The following is an 8,961-nucleotide window of genomic DNA, read 5'->3' as shown; positions in this document are numbered from 1 at the left end:
GTAGGTGCGGGAGTGTATGGAGAATACTTCCAACAATCGGTTGGTCTTCCCTCGCCATGCAGTGTCTTCTCGGCAGAAGCGTTTGCAATCAAAACAGCGTTAGCAACACATAACACGGTCAGTGATTTGGTGGTTATGTCTGATTCGGCCAGTTGCTTATCGGCATTAGAAGCAGGCACATCGCAACACCCGTGGATTCAGCAGATTGAAAACATGTTACGAGGCCGTCCAATCAAGCTGTGCTGGATTCCGGGTCATGCTGGTATCCATGGCAACGAAGAGGCAGACCGCCTCGCTGGAGAAGCCAGGGGTAATGCCCCTTTACGAATAGCCGTTCCGGGAGAAGACGCGAACAACCAAATGAAAACAGCTATCCGAAATCAGTGGTTCCATCGATGGTCTGCGTCCACTGAAGTAAAACTTCGCGAAGTTAAGTTCGACACAGGGAAGTGGACTGACCGCGAGAATTCGGCCGAACAGCGAGTGCTTACCCGGCTTCGAATAGGGCATACCCGGCTAACATACGACTTTCTGCTAAAGAAAACCTCACCACCAGTGTGCGACTGCTGTGGGATCATTGTAGATGTCCGCCACGTGATCCTCCACTGCAGAAAATACGACGAAGTTAGACGAAAGCACAATATCGAGTCGACTAGTCTGCGAGCGGCTCTGCGCAACGACAGCAAAAATGAGGAGAGTATGGTAAAATTTCTCAAGGAAACTAACCTATTTAAAATGTTATAAAATTTTATTTTGATTTGTAACTGATAACTGCATTGTAAAATTTACAGGTAAAATATTTTTCTTCCGACACGAATGCACCCTTCCTTGGTGTAAAGTGTCGTTAATAAACAACAACAACAACAACAATTATTATTTGTTGTTTGTTTGTTTATTTATGACACTTTACACCTTTGGGTGGTGCATTCGTGTCAAGTAAGTAGTATCTGGTTTACATATCATTCGTTTCGATCTATTCAGTGTTCATATTTGTGTATCAAGTTTGATCTGTCGTATAAAGTTTAGTATCTTCATTTCGCCATTCAGTGCATCTCTTAAACTAGTTGTACTGATACCATGCTGTTGTCTATCGTTGGTGCATTTCCTGCAATATAGTATTACGTGCCGTACATCTACTACTACTCCACAGCATTCACAATTCGGTGGTGCTTCGCTCTTTAGAAGGAATGTATGGGTCAGTCTTGTGTGACCGATTCTTAACCGAGTCAGTATGCGTTGGTCGGCAGCACTATTTCGCTCCGTCCATCGCTGTGTATCGCATTTGATTTCTCGCAGCTTTGCCTCTCGGGAACCAAACCATTGCATGTCCCAATGTCGCCGTATCGCGTTTCTTTATTACTCTCCAAGCATCTTTCAGCTGGGATTGGTACATCAATGGCCGGCTGTGCTGTTCCCTCGTTCGCAAGTCGATCTGCCTTGTCGTTACCTGTTATGCCACTATGTCCTGGGATCCAGACGAATCGAACAGGTTTGCTCTGTGCTAATGCTTCAGCCTCTTGGATCCACGGATGATTCGATTTGCCGCCTTTCTAAGGCCAACAGGCAGCTCGCAGAGTCTGTAAGAATGACCAGTTCCTTCTGAATGTTTGGTATTGTTAAAGCCATCTTAATTGCATACGCTTCCGCAGACAATACGCTACAGTGTACAGTTGACAGCAAACTGTTGTCGTGAGCACACGCGTTTTTAACGACAATAGTGGTTTTTCTACAACGAAGTTCGCGGACTTAGTCCGGCATATTAATACAATTTAATACTCCGATATTCGGAACTAGCAACTGCCAAAATGGCATCATCGATTGACAAAACATTTGTCATCAACTTTAAAGTTGTACCGACTAAACTGAACCTACCCGCGATCGCGGAATTCATAACCAAAAATCTCGCCATCGAAGCGACCAAGCTACAGCACCTGCAAGTCACCAACGGGCGTGTCTTCGTGGGCACCGATTCCGCTCAAACAGCACAGGACATAGTACAAGAACACAACATGAAACACCAGCTAGAACACGACGGAAAATCCTACAGCATTCCACTGTCAATGGAAGATGGATCTGTTGAGGTTAGAGTTCATGACCTCCGCCCGAGCACAACTAACAGACAGCTAGCATACCGGATGCGTGAGTACGGTGAAATCCTCTCAATCCGTGATGAAATCTGGAAAGATTTCTTTCCCGGTGTCCCAAATGGAGTGAGGATCATGCGCATGAAGCTCGTAAAACCGATACCGTCATATGTGATGGTGGACACGACTATGACTCTCATAACCTACAAAGGTCAAGTCGCAACATGCAAACATTGCAACCGACGAGTTCACTATGCTCAAAAGTGCTCTGAATATGCAAAATCGTTGAAGCCGAGCGTCAGCAGTCGTTTAACCCTAGCCGAAATTGTGAAAAACGGCGACAGTCGGTCATTTTCACAGCAGACTTTTCGTCATCCGAGCAACGCCAGCTCCACAGGGTTAAAAAAGAGCACACCTCACCATGGGTCAAACATATCGCTGGCTGGAAGTGATACCGTAATGGTAACCGATCAATCACCTGAGACCAGTGATCAGCAACAAGCAGTGACTATCAGTACTTCCCAAACAACGAATGATGAGCAAATCATAAACCTTACGAGTCCCTTTGCCGGATTCGCAGACGAAAGCAACGATTTAACTGCAGACAAAAACAAAACCAGCACTGTGAATACAAAAAGACCGGCATCCCCTCTTGAAAACAGAAGAAACAATGAAAAAAGACCGTCCCGGCCTGACACACGGCTAGAGCCGCATCTCACTCGATTGACTTCGCGCAACAAACAATAAGTAGGAAAACCAACCTAAACCAGCCCCGGCATAGCAATAACAAAAAAACAAACGTGATGGCTTTTTCTTCTCCGGTAAGCACTTTGAACAGTATATGTTCAGCCCTAGCAAATCTCGATACTGCCGCTCTCAGCAAAATTTTACTATCATCAGCTGGTGCCACTGCTGCTGTACCCGGCGAGTACCTATCTCGTCAATACAACAATAATACTTCACTGCAGGGGCGCTCCGCCAATGCTACCTACATTTGGGTCCGTCACTGCAGGAAAGGAAGTATTAGCTTCTTACTTGTTCCTGCCGCCAATAAACTGTTGTCGATTGCCTCGCACACTTTCACTGCTCGTGAAGGAAAATTAACAAAATACCTGTGTCATCACCATAGCAACAAACTGGATCAGCAAGCAGAGCTTCTGACTGCCCCGGTAAGCATTTTGGACAGTATATGTCCCGCCGAAGCAAATTTAGATACTGCCACCTTTAGCAAGTTTTCACCGTTCCCAGCTCCCACCGCTGTCGCTAAGCCCTGCTGCTATACGTCGTGTCAGCGAAACAAAAAAAAAGCGTCCGTCGTCAGGCAAGTTTTTGCTTTCCTGCCTCCTTCGCTCCCAGCTCACGTCGCCACCACAGCACCCATCAGCTGTCCGTCCTGTAGGGGTAACCATCCGATGTCTCTTGAATCGTCCGTCTGCTGTGATGGAACTTCGCAAAAAACGAATATGCCAACAGCGTTTTCAGCTTCCTCGTTTTCATCGCTCCCAGCTCCCTCCGCTGCCGCTGAGCCTTGCTGCCATTCGTCGCATCGGCGAAACATAAACAAATGCAGTATTCAGTATTATTTTGCTGCAGTTGTACTCGACAACCATTCGCCCAGTTTGTGCAACATCCAAATGATTACGCAAGCGCCTGTCGTCAGGCAAATTTTGACTAGCTACTCGTCTCAACACTGCAGCAACAAACTGAAGGTGCAAGCAGCGCCTTTTGCTTCACAGCCTCTATCGCTTCCAGCTCACGTCACCACCGCAACAGAACCCATCAGCTGTCCGTCCTGTCGGGAAATTCATTCAATCTCTCTGCAAGCGTCCGCCTGCTGTGATGGAATTTTGCATAGATCGAATATGCCAGCATCGATGTCAGCTTCCTCGGTAAGCATTTTGGACAGTATATGTCCCGCCGAAGCAAACCTCGATACTGCTACCCTCAGCAAGTTTTCACCGTTCACAGCTCACCCCGCTGTTGCTGAGTTCTGCTGCTATTCGTCGTGTCAGCGAAACATAAACAAATGCAGAATGCAGTATTATTTTGCTGCAGTTGCACTTGATAACCATCCATTTCGTTTGCTCAACATTCAAATGTTTACGCAAGCGCCCATCATCAGGTACATTTTGACCAGCTACTCGTCTCAACACTGCAGCAACAAACTGGATGTGCAAGCAGCGAAATTTGCCTCCCTACTTCCATCGGTTCCTGCACACGTCTCCACCGTAACTGCACCCATAAGCTGTCCGTCCTGCCGGGGTAATCTTCCGATGTCTCTGCAATCGTCCGCCTGCCGTGGTGGAACTCTGCAAAAAGCGAAGATGCCAGTAGCGTTTTCAGCCTCCTTGCAAGATTTCACCTCTCTCAGCTTTCGCTACTACTGCAATCTCCATAAGCTGCCTTACTGGTGTTCGTGTTCCTGCCACTACCGTGACAACATTTAGCTGTTCGCGCAAACATGTCAACGAACTGCTTTCTCTACGATGGAAATGGCTGATATGGTGAGCTACAAGATTGCTACAATCAACATGAACGCAGTGACAAACGGGACAAAGCTCGATGCCCTGAATTCCTTCATCCGGTCTGCCGAACTAGATATTATCTTCCTGCAAGAGGTGGCAACTACAAGCCTCAGCATACCAGGTTTTAGAATTGAGTACAATTTGGACGAGCATAAAAGAGGAACAGCGATTGCAGCACGAAATTTTTTCCCCCTCACTCACATTGATAGAAGCATGGACTCAAGAATAATCAGCGCACGGATAAATGACGTTACCTTCATCAACGTTTATGCACCGTCGGGAACGCAAAATCGAAACGCTCGGGAGAACTTCTACAACAACGTGCTACCACACTACTTCTACAATGCGACGAACACTGCAATCATCGGGGGTGATTTCAACTCTGTAGTGAATCAAAAAGACGCCACCGGTTTAAATACACACAGTCCAATGCTTAAAAGATTTATGTCTGCCTCAGGAGTTGACGACAGCTGGGAGCTTATACATCGTCAACATGTCGAGTTTTCATTTATTAGATCCGACTCTGCCTCCAGGATAGACCGGATTCTTCTGACTCCCAATATACGAGGGTGGATAAGAACAGCACATTTTGCAGCAACGGCTTTTTCGGATCACAAAGCTTACATTATCCGCACCGTGCTCCCCACACTTGGTAACCCACCTGGTCGGGGTGTATGGCGTATGCACCCAAGTCTAGTAAACGATCCAGCAGTTATAGATGAACTTCGCGTCAAATGGGTGTACTGGACAAGGAATCGAAGGAATTTTCGCACCTGGATCGAATGGTGGATCAAGTATGTTAAACCAAAACTTGTTTCTTTCCTCAAATGGAAAGCTTCGTTAAAAAGACGTTCGTTCTGCGACACAATGGAATTATATTATGCTCTGCTTCGTTCGTCTTATGACAATTATTATGGCGATCCCAGTCAGCTAAGTACTATCAACCATATTAAAGGGAAAATGCTGTTGCTGCAACGGAACTATGCACAGCAAACAAGAAGTTGGAACGAAGCATACATCGGAGGTGAAAGCACATCAATATTCCACGTAGCCAACAAAAAAACTCGACGAGCCGAAACCTCGATTAAAACGCTGCAGAATGATTCTGATACAATAAGGGAGCCAAATGAGATACGCCGAAGCGTGCAGGAATATTTCGCGAACCTGTACTCCTCTACGCACACCGCAATAAATGACAATTTCAATCCAACACAATGCATCCCGAATGAGAATGAGGACAATCAGCGTATACTGAGTGAAATTCCATCCGAAGAGATTCTACAAGCAATTAAGGCAAGTAGCTCACGAAAATCTCCTGGTATTGATGGTCTACCAAAGGAGTTCTACCTAAAATCATGGCCAGTAATTCAGCGAGAGTTCACCTTCATCATAAATGAAGCCTTGTCCTCAGAAGCCCCCAAGGAATTTTTTGATGGTGTGATTGTACTAGTCAAAAAGAAGAGAAGTAACGACAGCATAAAATCGTACAGGCCGATTTCACTACTGAACGTTGATTACAAAATCTTCACTAGGATACTGAAAAACAGAATAAGCCCCCTTCTTCCACTGGTGTTGTCGAAAAACCAAAAATGCTGCAACGGAAAGCGAAACATTTTTGAGGCTACCGCCCGCATACTGGACCGCATTTGTGAGCTAAAACAGCAGCATGGGAACTCGATGTTGGTAGCATTTGATTTCGACCACGCCTTCGATAGAGTAGAGTACAACTTCCTTGCAAAGAACTATGGGACAAATGAATTTCAACCCGGAACTGATAAACCTCCTCATGTTCTGTATGAATAACAGTTTCTCAAGAGTTCTGGTCAACGGTAAATTGGGAAGTGAGATCAAAATTCAAAGGTCAGTGCGCCAAGGTGATCCACTTTCAATGATTTTGTTTGTTATTTACTTACAACCTTTGCTCGATAAACTGCGGAGACAATTCCCTCACGCGGTATTGAATGCATATGCGGATGACATCTCAATGTTCAACGAAAGTGAATCTCAGTTACTCGCAATCGTAAACATCTTTGCCGACTTCACAGCTGTTTCTGGAGCAAAGCTCAACACCCAGAAAACAAACGCCTTAAGGATCGGTATATTGAATATGACACCACAAAGCGAGTGGTTGCAAACGCAGACGTCGGTGAAAATCCTCGGAATACACTTCGCTGAAGACTTTTCGAGCATGGTAGAGCAAAATTGGCTTGCGGTTCTACGGGGAGTACAAACATGTATGTGGATGAACAACTCCAGGAATCTTAATCTCATACAGAAAACAATTTTATTGAACACGTTTATTACGTCGAAAATCTGGTATACAGCATCAGTGATCCCCCTACCGAATAAATACGCTGGAAAATTCATTTCGAGGATCGGCTCCTTTTTGTGGTATGGGAAGAATTGGACCAGAATTGCCTTCGAAACAATAATATTACCAAAATGCTGGGGAGGTTTGAACTTACACTCACCACCCATCAAAGCCAAGGCCCTGCTAACCAACCGCATGATGCATATTGGATCGGATCTACCCTTTTTGTGGAGTTTTTTGGAGCACAATGCAAATCCTCCGAATCTCTCGTGCATTCCACGAAAATACGAGCACATCCGAACAGTAGTTAAAGAAACAGCATTTCTGAATGAAGAAATATCTAGAGCACCGAACTCAAGCTCAATATACAACTACTTTTTAAAACAGCTTAAAGAGCCCAAAATAGTGCGGGAAAATCCTCAACGTGATTGGAAGACAATATTTAAAAATATTCACTGCAAGCTTCTAAACTCACACCAACGATCAGTGTGGTTTTCCGTTATGCATCGCAAAATTGTAACCAACGAGTTTTTGCATAGGGTGAACAGGAGAGCTGACTCTAACTGCAACATTTGTCCTGGCCAGACGGATAACATCGAACACCACCTATTCCAATGCAGCGGAAACAAGCACATTTGGACTTACCAACGAAGCGTTTTTCTGGGCCTGGATCGACGGCTCTTACAGCTGCAACAGGAGGAATGGATATATCCGGTTCTCCAACAACAAACTAGACGTACCCGTCAACAAATCCTTAGAGAATTTTCGTCAATGTTATGCTATATGACAAGTGTACCAGCAAACGAGAAGAGCATAAATAACTATAAGTTTTATTTAACATGTAATTAAAATTAAGAAACAGGACAATAAAAGTTTTACAAAAAAAAAGAAGGCTGTGTGTTCCCGCTATACCAACACCATAGAGTCCGGCTCCGACTACCACAAAACAATGAAATGGACGACAAAAACAAAAAATCAGCTGTCCCGGTGTTAGTATTGACGCGAGCGCAAAAGCAAAGAAAAGACGCCGAAACATCGAGAAATAATCAAGCCGCCAGTGACGATTTTGACGTCATTGATATGAGTAACAATGAAAGCTCAAGAGATTCGGAAAAAATAGCAACATAAGTGAAAAATATGAGGAATTCAAGGAAGCAATAGCATCCAATTCAATCCCCACCGAAATCCTTACTTTTGCATCGGTGATTGACACCGAAGGAACATATGACGCCAATTTTATTATTTTGAATAGCAGAACATCGTACGCTGAAATTTCTAAAATTTGCGACTTAGCATGGACTGAAGGATTATGTGCAGGACAGTATTCTTTCTGTCCCAGAGAAAAAACTATTTGGCATCATAATGCCAGGAAATGCCAATACGTTGTTAGCCAGCAAAGACTTTTTTGACATATTCATGCGGGGCTTTGCAACATTGATCAGCAAAATGCTCAACGCAAGTAACATACAGGTTGTTTCATTTAGAAAAATTAGACAATATGAGGCGATCCAAATGCTGCAATTCGCGGCATGGAAAGGCAGAAAGCAATGTACGCTGTACAATGCGGATTGCGAACGCATTGCAGTAAAAAGAGAGGAAGTAGAAACAAACTTACTAGAATTCCACGATACCCCTCTAGGAGGACACGTGGGAGCGAAACGCATGCTTCGCAGAATTAAGAATCTATTCCAGTGGAATAACATGCGCAGAGACGTAGAAAATTACGTACGACAATGCGAGTCGTGCCAGAAAAACAAGATCCACAAGAGGAATAGGATTCCAATGAAAATTACTACAACGGCAACGGAACCGTTGGAAAAAATATATATGGATATCGTTGTCCTACCCGAATCAAACTGGGGAAACAAATATGGGTTGGTGATACAGGATGACCTCACCAGATACCTAATCATAGCACCAATGGAGAATCAAGAAAGCGGAACAGTAGCGCGGATTTTCGTAGAACATGTGATCTGTAAATTTGGTACCCCACAGGAGCTAGTTACAGATAACGGCACAAACTTCGTTAGTTCTCTAATGA

This window comes from Topomyia yanbarensis, chromosome 2 (genome assembly GCF_030247195.1).
Source record: "Topomyia yanbarensis strain Yona2022 chromosome 2, ASM3024719v1, whole genome shotgun sequence".
NCBI lineage: Eukaryota > Metazoa > Arthropoda > Insecta > Diptera > Culicidae > Topomyia > Topomyia yanbarensis.
Note: the sequence above shows the minus strand (reverse complement) of the source record.